The sequence below is a fragment of the Fringilla coelebs genome, assembly GCF_963513975.1.
Source record: "Fringilla coelebs genome assembly, chromosome: 5".
Taxonomy (NCBI): Eukaryota; Metazoa; Chordata; class Aves; order Passeriformes; family Fringillidae; genus Fringilla; species Fringilla coelebs.
This window is the reverse complement of record NC_140033.1, coordinates 50,922,217-50,935,203: the sequence shown is the minus strand read 5'-3', so window position 1 is coordinate 50,935,203 and position 12,987 is coordinate 50,922,217. Positions and strand designations below refer to the sequence as shown.

At 44.0% G+C, this 12,987-nt stretch overlaps 1 protein-coding gene across 1 annotated transcript in view; it reads right to left on the bottom strand.

The window, feature by feature from the left end:
- MYH9 (myosin heavy chain 9) overlaps positions 1–4,597 on the bottom strand; it is a 70,335-nt gene extending 65,738 nt beyond the window's left edge. The window contains exon 1 of the mRNA XM_084206496.1: positions 4,468–4,597. The gene's annotated coding sequence lies outside the window, so the exon portion shown is untranslated. The remainder of the gene's footprint in view (positions 1–4,467) is intronic.
- Positions 4,598–12,987: the final 8,390 nt, after the last annotated feature.

Sequence of the window (12,987 nt, the reverse complement as noted above, 5' to 3'; positions counted from 1 at the left end):
CAATGGATTTCCTGCCGAGACTCATTAAAATGGTAGCTCTTGATGAATGGAAGTATTCATCAGTTAAGAAGACTTCATGATACAGATTTTCAAGTTAAGTTTCCCTCAACATATTAATTATTAGCCTGAGTTTACTGAAGTCACTTACCCATGTGGTTTTATTTACTGCTCTCAGTAAACTCAGCATACATGCATTAGAAGAAATTAATATCTCTAGTCATGAAGACAAGCAGAATCTAAACCCCATGTACAAAACTCTAGAGGCATAAATTTCATAAATAGGTCATGGAGTCAAGATAGCATACAGCATTACATTTCATTATACCTCTCTGCAACCAGCAGCAATACATTTGTAATACTTCTACAAGAAAAAAATTTACAGTAGACAAAGTATGCCAGATCAATTTTCCGGTTTCCCTTTTGCTATGGTTAAAAAGAACATGACTTAGCAGTACTAGCTCCAGAAGTATCACACAATGAAATCAATCGCAGCTCCATCACCAGAAAACTGCAGACACTAGTGTTTCTCCAGACTCTTCAGGATGCACCGAAAGGCAGCACATTGCAACGAACAGTAACAGGCCAAAGGACCATTAACTGAAATTGGGGACTAACCCATTATGCTGAACACAACTGGGCTGGAGTGAGGTCAGAAGCTGTTAAACCACTACAGTGGCCTAGGACTACGAGACAAATCAGTGTTGAGATTATTACTTCAAGTACTCCAAACAAGTTCTCACAGCCACTGAAGAAAAAAGCGAAGCGGATAAACCGTAATTAAGATGAACTTGTAAATTGATGCATTTCATTTAGTTGGACAACACCCATTTGCATTAGCTTCCAGGGCAGAAGTTGCATTTGTGTTTTCGCTTCAGCATACTCTATTAAAATCAGGTTGCTAGTTTCCATCTCTTTCTACACTAAAAAACTCAATTAGAACCATGGTGTGGTTAAACTGAAAAGAAATTTAAGGTACAAGGTCACCGAGCCACCAGTTAGAACAACTGCCAGCAAAAACAATGCTGCTGTAGGCAATCCTCTGCTATTACAGTTTTGTTCCAACCCACAGAAGACATAATGTCAGGCACACAATTTCTCTACTTAACATGCAAACAGCTCTGCCTCAATTATAAACTAAGAAAGCAAAGAGTAACGAGATATTTACACAAGAAATCAAAGAAAAAAATTATGTTAGAGGGCACTGAGTGCACTATTAAGTCAAACAAACAAAAATACATTAAATCATACACTGAGGATTAAGGTTTTGGACACCTTTTAGTAGACATGCATGACATGTGACTAATTGTGAGCCTCTAAAATGCATTCTAGTCATCAGTTAGTTTCAGCATGTTACCCAATAACCCAAAGCTACCACACAAAAAAGTAGATGTAGTGTGGGGGATAACACAACCTTAGCTTTGACTTCCCCTTTCAGTAAACCTTGCATTAACTGGATGAGTTCCTGTACCTCCCGTGGGCCCACTTATAATCTCACCCTATTACGGTCACACTAATCCATAAGGGACATCAATCTGGGCAAGACACAGGCCTAGGGATGAGGTGGAAGCGGAAGACTGAGAAGAATCAGCTCAGAAATCACAATACCTCTGACACGTGCCCTGTCTCCTTTGTTCTGGGCATTAGCAGAACCAAATCTGAAATTTGGATATAGACAGACTAATCTCCCAGTACAACTGAAGTGAATTTTCACAAAGCCAGTAGTAGCTGATATGCATGCACTCCCTCGTACCTGCATGTGAATAGCCTGACACACAACCAGCCTGGGAATTATTCCATGAAAACAGTCAGTACACTATTTTTAAAGACCTTCCAAGATAATAATGGCTCGTGTTTTCAAGAGAGTTTGTTGAAGCGGCAAATGCAAGTCTCGCATTTGTAGTAGATACATTTGCAGTACTAAGTAATGTTACTAAGAGACTTAAGTACCTGTGGCATCCAACTGCAAGGCAGTTTTCAACTTGAAGATGAGTGAGTATTAGAGCTACGACCAGCTATACAGCTTGAACACTCTCCAACATTTTGCATAATACCTAAATAATATGCTGGACAACAAAGATTATTTTATCTTCCTAAGTGAGAGATTTTTCTGTTCTCTTTCCTGTGATTTTACTGGACAAGGTTGGCTTTATTTTCATTGGATTCATTTAAAAGATTTTGGTGTAGCTCTCACAAGCTATTTGTCTTCTTAGAACATTCTGAAACACATCAAAAATCTATGCAGAGGAAATGATGAAAAAAATCTTATTCTTTATCTCTTGAGATGAAATTATCATCTGGCAACTTTTTTCTTACAAGATTAACCTGAAAGAAAAAAGTAACAAAGAAACAACCAAAAAACCAAACCAGGTCCATGGTAGAAACAGCCTAACAACCTATGCAAAGGCCAATAAAAGGACTTTAGTTTTTCCACTTATTCTTTTGGGGCAGACAGAACCTGACTATTAAGTCTTCCTGTTTATACAGAAACAGACACAGGCTACTTGGTGGCGCAAACTCATCTCCAGAGGTCACAAACGCTTCTCCAAAGGTCTTCCAAAGTCAGACCTTGGCTATACAAATCCAGCATCCAAGACATAACACCAGATTCCAAAAAGAACCACATCACTTACCAGCTTGGTGCCAGTCACACTCACTTTGAAGTTCCAGATCAGTAAAGAAGTTCAGATCTCCATTTTTACCCACTGCTACCAATTTTGCTTCTACTACAGTGTTACAGAAAATTTTGCCTGCCCACTTCCATAAAGACAGAGCACACGGTATGAATAAGTGCAATAAATAAAGCTACCAAGAAGTGGGACACATAATTTCAGCAGTTCCACCTGATTTGGAGCATCACAGAACTGTTGAATGATTTCCTTGTAGCTGTTTTCACATGGTCAGATTAGCATGAAGTCTTGTGTTTATACAGTTTGGAAAACTGGGATTAATAACTTCAAAACCCTTCTGTGCCACTTACATTTATCAATTGCTTTCCCCTCATTACAACTTTCTGGTTAATAAAAATATTAGTTTATCTTCTTGAAGCTTTGTGAGAGCACTACAGATGCAGACAGTACATCTATGAGTCAATACATATCTGCACCATGATTTTTGCTGCCGTTTTTGCTGGAATGCCATTGATAAGTGAACTTAGTCACATTGTGACCTAGTGACTAATTTCAAAGGCATTTTACACAGGCAGTAACTGATTAGAGGGTTGTTACTTTGGAGTTAAAACTTTACCATACCTAGCCTTAAGAACAGGAGATGTATACAAGAGTCAAGAATGTGTAATTTAATCTTTCAATCCACGGTTCAACAGTCTCCATATAAGTTACCTTGTATTTCCTTACAGCAGGCAAATTATAAATGGACCTTGGCCTGCAGACTACTACAGTATCTTTACAAGTCTGAAGCATTATTTTTTAATGCATTGTTTGAGAGATTACTCTGTTTTGGAAGACCTGCCCAGTTATAAAAAAGCTTAGGTCCTTAGTCCACTCTGATGGAGCGTGGCTCGGGACATTACAGGATATGGCAGAAAAACCTACAGAAGAAGAAAGATCAAGAGCACAAACAGTGCTTCACGAGGATAAAAAAGAAGGAAAAGAATTGTAAGGAGGAAAAGAAAGTGGAATTAAAGAGTCACTGCATGCAGAGTTTGCTGACCAATGCAGTTTACTTCTGAAGAAAATCCCCTTTTAGTACCAGAAGCGCGTTATTCTTTTAAAACTCATTTCGCCTTGTGTTTAGGCAAATTAGGAGCAATTCTCATTAAACTTCCCGGGCAGGCACCACGCTCGGGGGCTATGAAACTTGTTACTTTCCACACCTACCGAGGACAAGTTGGTAAAGATACCACTCAAAGCCGGAGAACTTTTACTACTCGGTTGGAGGTGATGCCTGAAAGCACAAGCTATCTGCAAGAGCTCTCAGTGCAAGCTTCATCTTGCCCTGTCACTCCCTCCTCCCTCCCTCCCTCTCTCCTGGCCCAAACCGAACGAGGAAGTGGAGCCGGGCGGGCGGGCGGAAGCCAAGCCCATGGCGGTGTCTGCAGGAGGGCTGTCAGCCCGTGACTCAGGCTGCAGCCCTGACAGCTGCCCGGCGGCCCCTGCCCGCTGCCCCCGCGGGCCGGGCAGCGGAGGGAAGGAGGGAGGGGAAGGAGCTGGCTCCGGCGGCACAGAGCGCCGATCGCCCACCCCACCTGCGGGAGGCCGGTTCGGGGCGTGCAGGGAGCAGAGCGGCAACTCCGCGAGCACGCACGGCCCCGGAGCACAGGGGAGCACGGGGAGCACACCGGCACGGCAGGTCCCACGGCGACGGGGCGGCAGAGCGCCGGGACAGCGGGAGCCTTCTCGCCCGGCCGGACAAAGAGGCGCCAAACCCGGCGAGTGAGGGAGGAAAACGCGGCGCCAGGGGGGAAAACCAGAGCCACCCGCGCCCACCGCCCCGCCCGACCGGCTTCACCTGAGCCCGGCTACGGTGGAGGGAAGGAAACGCCGCGGCGGCGGCTGCGCTCCTCACGGCAAGAGTGCGGCGTCCTCCGGCTGCGGCTCCTCCCGCGGCACCGCGACCGCCGCTCGCTCACCGGCTCTGCTGAGCCGCCCGCCCGCCCGGGCGGGACCGCCCCGCCCCCCGCGCCGCTGCCCGCCAATGGTGCCGCCGCTCCCGAAGATTGACGGCCGGCCTGACCAGTCAGAGTGGCCGAGGTGTGCGGAGGCTGAGGAAGCCGTTGAGCCGTTAGCAACGCCCGTGCGCCCCGCCCGGCCCCGCCCAGCTCAGCCCTGCCCGCGGCCGCTCGGGCGGGGAGCGGCGGTGGCTGTGGAGCTTCGGAACTTCGGGGGCGCCGAGGGCTCCATCCCGCCGGCTGCCTGGTCGGGTAGGGCTCCCCCGCTCCGATCCGCTCGGGTTGAGCTGGCCGAGCTGCCCCCACAACGCCCCACGCCACGGCAGCCCCACAATGCCCCGCGCCGGCCTTCGGTGCTGCCGAGGGCAGCGGGTGCGGCCGGGGCCGAGAGCGGGAGTCGGGCTCCGCGGGGCCAGGGGCCGCCCGAGGCCGTGACAGAAGTCCTCCGAGATGGGGGCTGGGGGTGTACCGGCCAAGAGGCTCCCACTCAGCCTCGCTGTAGTGCAAAATACCTGCAACAGGAAGATGCCAGTCAAAATTTTGTTTCACAGAGTCAATTAGGTTGGAAAAGGCCTCTTGAGATCATCGAGTCCAACCTATGACGGAACACCACCACGTCAACCACACCACTGCACTGAGTGCCATATTCAGTCTTTCCTTAAACACCTTGAGGAATGGTGACTTCCCCACCTCTCTGGGCATCCCCATGTCTAATCACTTTCTGTGAAAAAATTCCTTCTAATGTCCAGCCTGGCTCAGCTTGAGCCAGGCTGGACATGACCTCACCCTGTCACTGCCTGCCTGGGAAAGGAGACTGACCCCCACCTGGCTACACAGTTCCTTTCAGGCAGTTGTAGAGAGCGATTAGGTCTCCCCGACCCTCCTTTTTTTCTAGGCTCAACAACTGCAGGTTCCTCGGCTTCTCATAAGACTTTTCCTCCTCATCCTTCACCCAGGAGGGTGGATCTTGTTTCCTTTCACTGGACTCTAAGGGACAAAACTGAGACAGGCAGAAGCAGGAGTGTAAGCAGCCCCTGATGCTGCTGAGGCCTTTGAACAGCCAGTGCTCACGAAGGCCTGAAATGTATTTTAAAAGGCAGGCTGAAACACTGATGTGTGAAAAGACAAAAGGGTGTAATTCTGCCTCCTTATATTAAGTGGAACTTCAGGATGAGCTAAAGGAGGAAGCAATAGCCAGGATGCGAGACCAAAGTCCTTCTGAAAAGAGTACAGCATATCTAAATCCTTATGTCAGATCCAGAAAAGCAGATAAGGTTTACTGCACACTTTATGAGCATATAGAAATGCAAGGGTCCTTCCCTTTATGACTTCCTACTTTGTGCAAGGAGGGTACATTTGCAGATGTAGGTGCCAGTGACAGAAAATGCAAGGCAAAATTTACTGGTGGCAGTATCAATGCTACAAGCAGAAGAGGCAAATGAAGTTAAAGAGGCTTGAATAAAGAGGGAAGTTAGTGGAGAAGTATCTATAGTAAGCATTTCTTGTCTAAGTGAAACACTTAGAGCTTAGAAGGGTTCACTGCAGCAGTTTGGAAACAATCCTAGATATTCTTATCTCAAGACACAGAAGACAGTGGGAGAAATCACTGAAAGGTGATTGTACAGCTGAGTATCAGGGACACAGAAGTGTCACTGTTAGAGGCAGAGGTGAGAAATGTAAATACAGACGCAAAATACGAGAATTTAATTTGGTCATGAGAAAGTAATATACAGGGTATGTCTTGGCTAGTGCTTCAAGGAAGAAAATGAAAGGAAGCTGGAATTGTGACAGACAGCTATCTGCTGATAAACTGATACCTCTGGATTTACTGTGAGGGTGGTGAGGCACTGGCAGAGGTTGCCTGGAGAAGCTGTAGATGCCCCATCCCTTGAAGTGTTCAAGGACAGAGTGGATGGAGTACTGAGGAACCTGGTCTAGTGGAAACTGTCCCTGCCCATGTCAGGGGAGTTGAATCTGCCTGATCTTTAATGTCCCTTCCAACCCAAACCATTCCATGATTCTGTGGTCAATCCAGTGGCTCATACTGAGCCATGAAAAAAAGTGACCAACATACGGAACAGATACTTATTAGCTGAACAACATGGTTTTAACTTCTCCTACAAAAATGAAGCAGAATGAAAACTGTGGAGGTAACCAAATATATCAAAATCTTCTTAAGAACATGAGATGCTGCATCATTAGCCATGTGGCTGAGAAAGGAAAGGTAAGCAAAGGAAAGCAGTCAGTATCAAGTCTAAACAGAGCTTTTAAAGGAGGAAAAGTAGCAGATCTTAGCTAGGAAAGCAAGTACAAAAGGCAACATGAACTGACAGCCATAATTACTTTGGAAATAAAAGATAATGATTGGAAGCATGAAATGCAGACATAAAAAGGTTGTCACAAAGTCATTTTTGAAGAGTGTATATTATTGGTAGTTTAAATTCTTTTATTTTTCTCTGACTCTCACACTCATCTATGTTCTCTGCTCTTCCTAATGCTCAGATTTAAGGCTAAGGTCAGACTAGACTGCCTTCTTAAGGTTTGGCACTTTTTTCTTTTTTTTTTTTTTAATATAAATCTAAGAACTTGGTCCCACTCCTGTTTAATTGATATTAAAACTTTCTTGATGGCTTCATCAGTAAAGCATCAAAACTGAGTTCAGAACAAAAACTGGTACAATTTTACACTATCCTTCCCCTTCACAAAAAGTGTATCCCACCTCTATAGAAAACTCTGTGTGTTTCCCTCGTGGTCAGATTTGTAGATGTGCCATACTTAAGGCAAGTCAGATTTTAAATGTGTGTGTTCTGTAGCTCGATTACCTTGAAAACAAGTGCAATAGGTTTTTGTTGGCAGGAAGTTACCCAGGAAAGGGGACACACCTCAGAGAAAAACAGGAGTGACTAAAAGATCTATCAGATTGATTTTATACATCTGTTACTTTTTACAAATTCACAGGGTGTTTAGGTGGATCTTTCTGATCAACTTCACTCATATTTTCCATCAGTGTTTGCAAGCCAGCATGATTTGGAAGAACAAACTTGTAATGGTCACTGAATTCTGGAAAACATCCAAACAGCGAACAGATTTACCAGTTTGATGGGAATAAATTAATGGCACTGTAGTATTTCCAGAGGGAAACAAATCTATTAGGCAGTAAGCATGCAGAGATACTTTGCCAGCTTTTACACACCAAATAAAGGGCCACTTTGCTGAACTACATTGTTTTCCCCTACACTGGTCTAATCCAAGACCAGTTTGGTCTTAAGTTTGTTGCAAACAAACTGCTTAAATTTGTTGGCAAACAGCAAGCGCTGGGAGAAGCCTGCATTTCATCGATCAGCAATAAATGTAGGGACATTTGATTTTTGTATCTGGCAAATAAAGTGGCCAAATTAATTTTGGTGAATAATTTTCAATGCTTTGGGGGGCAGAAAAAAACCTCTTCCAAAACTAGTTTCTTACTGACAAGCTGGAGAGAGTGAAACAAGAAGAGTGACAGAGACAAAAGGTGTTTACTCCACGGAAGGAGTCACATTGCTAAACTCTAACCACAGTGGCTTTAGACAGAAACCACACATGTACAGATCTGGAGAATGTCACAATCTGGTGTTGCTAAGAAGCCCGAGCTCTGCTTTTGCAAAACTTGAAACCTTAGTTGTTTCAGTGCAGATTCATAATTAGAACTTTTTTAAAGAAGCAGCTCTGAAGTGGCTTTAATAGATACACCCATACAAAGCAGCAGGTATAAATGCAAATGAGAACTTGAAGCGTTTTCAGGTGTTGCAGCAAAAGGAAGTGGCTCTTTGGAGGCAGGTCTGTAGAAGAAAGTGACTTAGGTCTGCGGACTTTGTGCCTCTGAGCAACCTGAAATTTGTCTGCAATTTAAGCACCATGTATTAGCACATAACTTCCTTTTCCCTTTATACCAATTCTTTATTGTTCTCCTCCCAAACCAAATGCCCACATCCAAACTGTGAGATGTGAAAGGTGGAAAGCCATCTTAAGAGACGTGGAAGGAGTGAAAGCAAGTGATGTTTCCCCTGAGGCGTGGGAGGGGTGTGTGTGTCACAGAACAAGTAAGTGAAATGTGTCCCGGCTAACCTGTCTCAGAAGCAGCCAGGAGCAGATGTTAGGAGGAGAGCAGTCCTTTTCTTACAGAATGATGTTACTCTTAGCAGAACTACCCAGCTTCTGGCATGGCTGTAGAAAAGGTAAGGCTTAATTGGCTTACTTTCACATGTCAAGGTGCAATTCCATCATGCCCTCTTCATTGGCAAAACTGGTTTAAGGTGTTGTCTATTCTCCCACTAGACATTTGGTTTTACTGCTGTGACATAGCTTACCACTGCTCCAGCAGTGATGGTGAAGATGTTTAAAAAGTCATATGGTACACTGGATCACTGAAGAATAGCTAAAAAAATAAGGCCAAGAAAAAAAGATCAGTTCACTGATCTAGTTTATAGGCCCTCAGAGAGATGCATCAGCACAACTGAGGCACCGTGATGGGAGTTTTTTAAATTGACTTTGCTGATGGAGAAAATTTATGAAGGAAATATATGTGCACCCCAAGACAGGGGGGGAAGGGAGGAGCTGTACCTGGCATACTCTAGCATTTAAAACACTTATTTTTCACCTCTCCCCAACCCACTACCCACACAGTTCCATGTGAACAACCTGCTGAACTCCTGCTCTCTCATTGTAGTTCTTGCTTCAAATTTAGTAAAAGAGGAACATGTTTTTACTTTCTCAATACATTAATGACAATATCTGCTGCTGAAAAACAAACCATTTACATACTTGTGGTCATTTGGGGTACCATTCAGAGGCACACTTCTCTACCACTGTACTGCAGTAAGTATATTTATCACATGCCAAAGTCCCTTCTTTCAATAAAATGCAAATGACACCATCCTGTAGAAAGGACCCTATTGGGGAAGCAGGTTATCAAACAGCTGTGCTCTGAAGTCATGAAATATCCTCAGAAACACACCTAGATGAAAACTTCTGTCTGAGGCAAAGGAAAAGTCTTCTTAGAGCTTGTGAGTTCCTCCACTCCCTGAGATGAGATTACAACTCCATTTGGCATTGTTACAGATACCACATTCCTGATCTGACATAGTAAGAATAATGGCCCAGAGCTCTTTATATCCAAGAGGTACCTCTGCCATTTAAATGGAACCACAATGCTAAGCAACAGACAATCTTTACTTCATTATATCCCGTACCAAACTGTGTTTTCTCTAGCCCTGTTCTCTTGCTGCTCAATATGTTCTAGTCAGCTTTAATTTCAGAAAAGCTGACATCCAACACCAGTACACAAAAGGGCCAACATGAATACAAGCTATCCAGCAAAAGAATCTTTGTCCAAAAACTCAGTTTTGGAACTCAGGAATCTAAGTTTCCTGTCTTGGGCCTACCCAGACTTGTCCTAAATGCCAGCAGAAAACATCCTGTTACCGGCTTAAAAAAAATCACAGCAACTGCGAGATTTTTTTTTTGTTTGTTTGTTGTTGTTGGTTGGTTTTGTTTGGTGGGGTTTTTTCCTGAAGAAAACAATCATTTTTACAGTATCTGTTACACCTTAGCTCCTTCAGTGATAATTCAGCAAGTACAAAATTCTAGGTTTGTCTGCCCTGGCCTCACAGCTCCCCGGTTCAACAATTGCAAAGGAGCCTTTATTAACATCTGAAATACCTTCTTTTCCTTCTCTCTTTCTCAGAGGGGTAAGAAATGCTTCAGATTCCTGAGTTCAGAAGGGCTTGGGGGCATTCCTCTTAGCAGAGGATAAGTTGAAAGGAGAACAGCATCCTGCCCTTCTGTCACCCTGCACCTGTCATGCTTATGACAAGCCAGGCTTGGGTGAGGTACTGATAAGAAAAATACACTTTAAAGAGACTGACAAATCCATCTAAACATTGTTGAATTCACTCTGATAAGGTAGGGCTGTGGAGAGCTTTCTGCCACCTTTGCTTCTATTTTCCTTCTGTAGGTCTCTGGCTGGGCCAGGTTTTCACAGAACCAAGAATTCAGTAGCAGAGTGATTATGTTATAACAAAAACGGGGCTTGGTTCAGAGAACGCATAAGAATGACAGCATTTAACTACGTCACAAAATTTATTCATTGTTTTAATTGCTTTTCAGCATCAGCCACCTTTAATGGACCTCTAAACAAAAGGCATCTAGCTGAATGTTCACTTCCCTCTTCCAGGATGAAATTAGTCACCCTTTTTCTTAACACCCTCCTTACAAAAAACCAAGAAAGCACCCCTACTTTCAGCTTGCTGCCTTTCCTGAGGTTACTGTGTGAGATTCTTCTCCACTAATGGTGCCTCAGTTTATCCCATGTCCGCTGTTTGTTTTAGGGCTCAGCCTGCTACAGTAATCAAGGCCAAATATTTGCTGAAATGAAGTGGCCCTGTGGTTCTCATTTCAGGAAGTTGGCTGAGGACAAAGTGAAACTAGCTTGAAATTCTGTAGTATGCCCAAGAGATGTTAAGAGCAAGGGATTTTTCCAGTGCTGTAGAAAGTCATCCAGATTCCCACTGTAGCTTTGTTGTGGGAACTGCAGGGGAACTAACTCGTTTATAGCCTACCCCAATTAAAGACACCACTTTTATCTGTCAGAAACCAAAGCTGGTCGAGTCAAAACCAAACTCTGGGATCATTCTGTCAGGCTACAACCAGAAAGAAGACCCATTGTGAAGTTACCCGAACGTTCATTCTCCCTCTTCTGCAAGGCTGAAGTCCACATTTTTCTGATAAGAGGAGGCTACATCCTTTGTGCTTGCAAGTCAGTGGCAGGTCTTATAAACACACCCACAGATTCTCAGCATAACATATTGCAAGCTCTGTGCATCTGGAGCCAGTGCATGCTTTGCTCAACAACCCCCCTTTCATTTCTGCCAAGATTCCCTCCCACATTTAGGACTTTTTTCCTGCTCCCTTGAGAGCCTCTTCAATTCTCCCAGCTCCTCCAACTTCCTTCTGTAAGCACAGATTGTTCTGTATGGCTTTGCTGCTCTGCTCTGCCTTTGGAAACATATGGACCAGTGCAGGAAGCTGGGCACAAAGATCTGTGCATTACCCTTATTCTGAGCCCCGGGTTTGGGTCAGGGGGATGGACCAGAAGAGTGAACTGACAGTGCTGACACAGAAAATTCATCAGGACTTCCTGAGGCATTAGCTTTGTAGGATGTGAGAAACTGCCAACACAGATCCATGAGGTGCCATCACTGTGGGAAGCCTCCTTTCAGATGAGGTGAAGATGAGCTCCATTTAACACAGTCACTCTTCTTTCCCATTTATCAGATCATCATTTCCTGGGATTACTCTGGAACAAAGAAAGCAGCGCACTGGGCATCCTGTGTGTTTTTATAACACGCTGATTCTGGTCAAAAATCAATAACTCACTGAGGAGTAGCAGGCTTCTGAGCTGCCCAGGCTAGCACCTGCTCTGCAATTTTTCAGCTACCAAGAGACAGGAAAGTGTTAGAGGAATCAAACCCACAGAACAGAGGTGCCCAGGGACTTCTGGAGTTCCTTCAGGTGAGGTAGCAATTTGTGTTAGGCCAAGATGTAAAGAGTCTTGCAAGCACTGGGGCCTTCTTGTACTGCAGCAGTCCCAGGGAAGAAAAAAACAAAACAAAACAAAACAAAACAAAAAAAAAAAAAAAAAACCCACAAAGAAAAGGAGGTTAAAATGTTTTCTATGGAAGAGAATATTATGAATATTATTTGGACTTTGCGTTACAAACCCAAGCATCACACAGACCTAAAACACAAAATAAGGTAACACTGCTCTCTTCTACCTAATCGGGCAAGTCATTCAACCTGTGGTAAATCCTTTCCTCTCCCTCCCTGACTTTTCTGTTTGTACATAAAGTTAAAGCATCCTTAAGCCTCTTACTGCTCTACCACTCTCCTGATTACAGCTGCATCTAACACTGAGCTTGAAACACACACCTATACCTAAGTTTGCAGCTAATTGTGAGACATTGCAGAGGCCTGTAATTCTTTGACTCTTTATAGAGGAATGCACATATAAAAGCCTTTTGAATTTTCATAAGCCACCCCTTAGATGTGGGATAGCAAAATAAAAAAAGATGAAAACAAGATGCTCACCCAATGATTCAGCTTTCCTGCAAAGTTTCTTCAACCAGCCATCATAACCCTGAAAATAATCACCCCAGCCCATTTTTCCTGTGGGCTAAAAACACATCAGCAATGAGCATCATAATTTAAGGTTTTTTTGTTGCTACTAGGAACTAATGAGAAAGAGCTTTGCATTGCATGGAGAAAAAGAATCACATGCAGAAAAAGAAAGAGAGTATGTGTATGTTTGGTATTGTAGGGTTTTG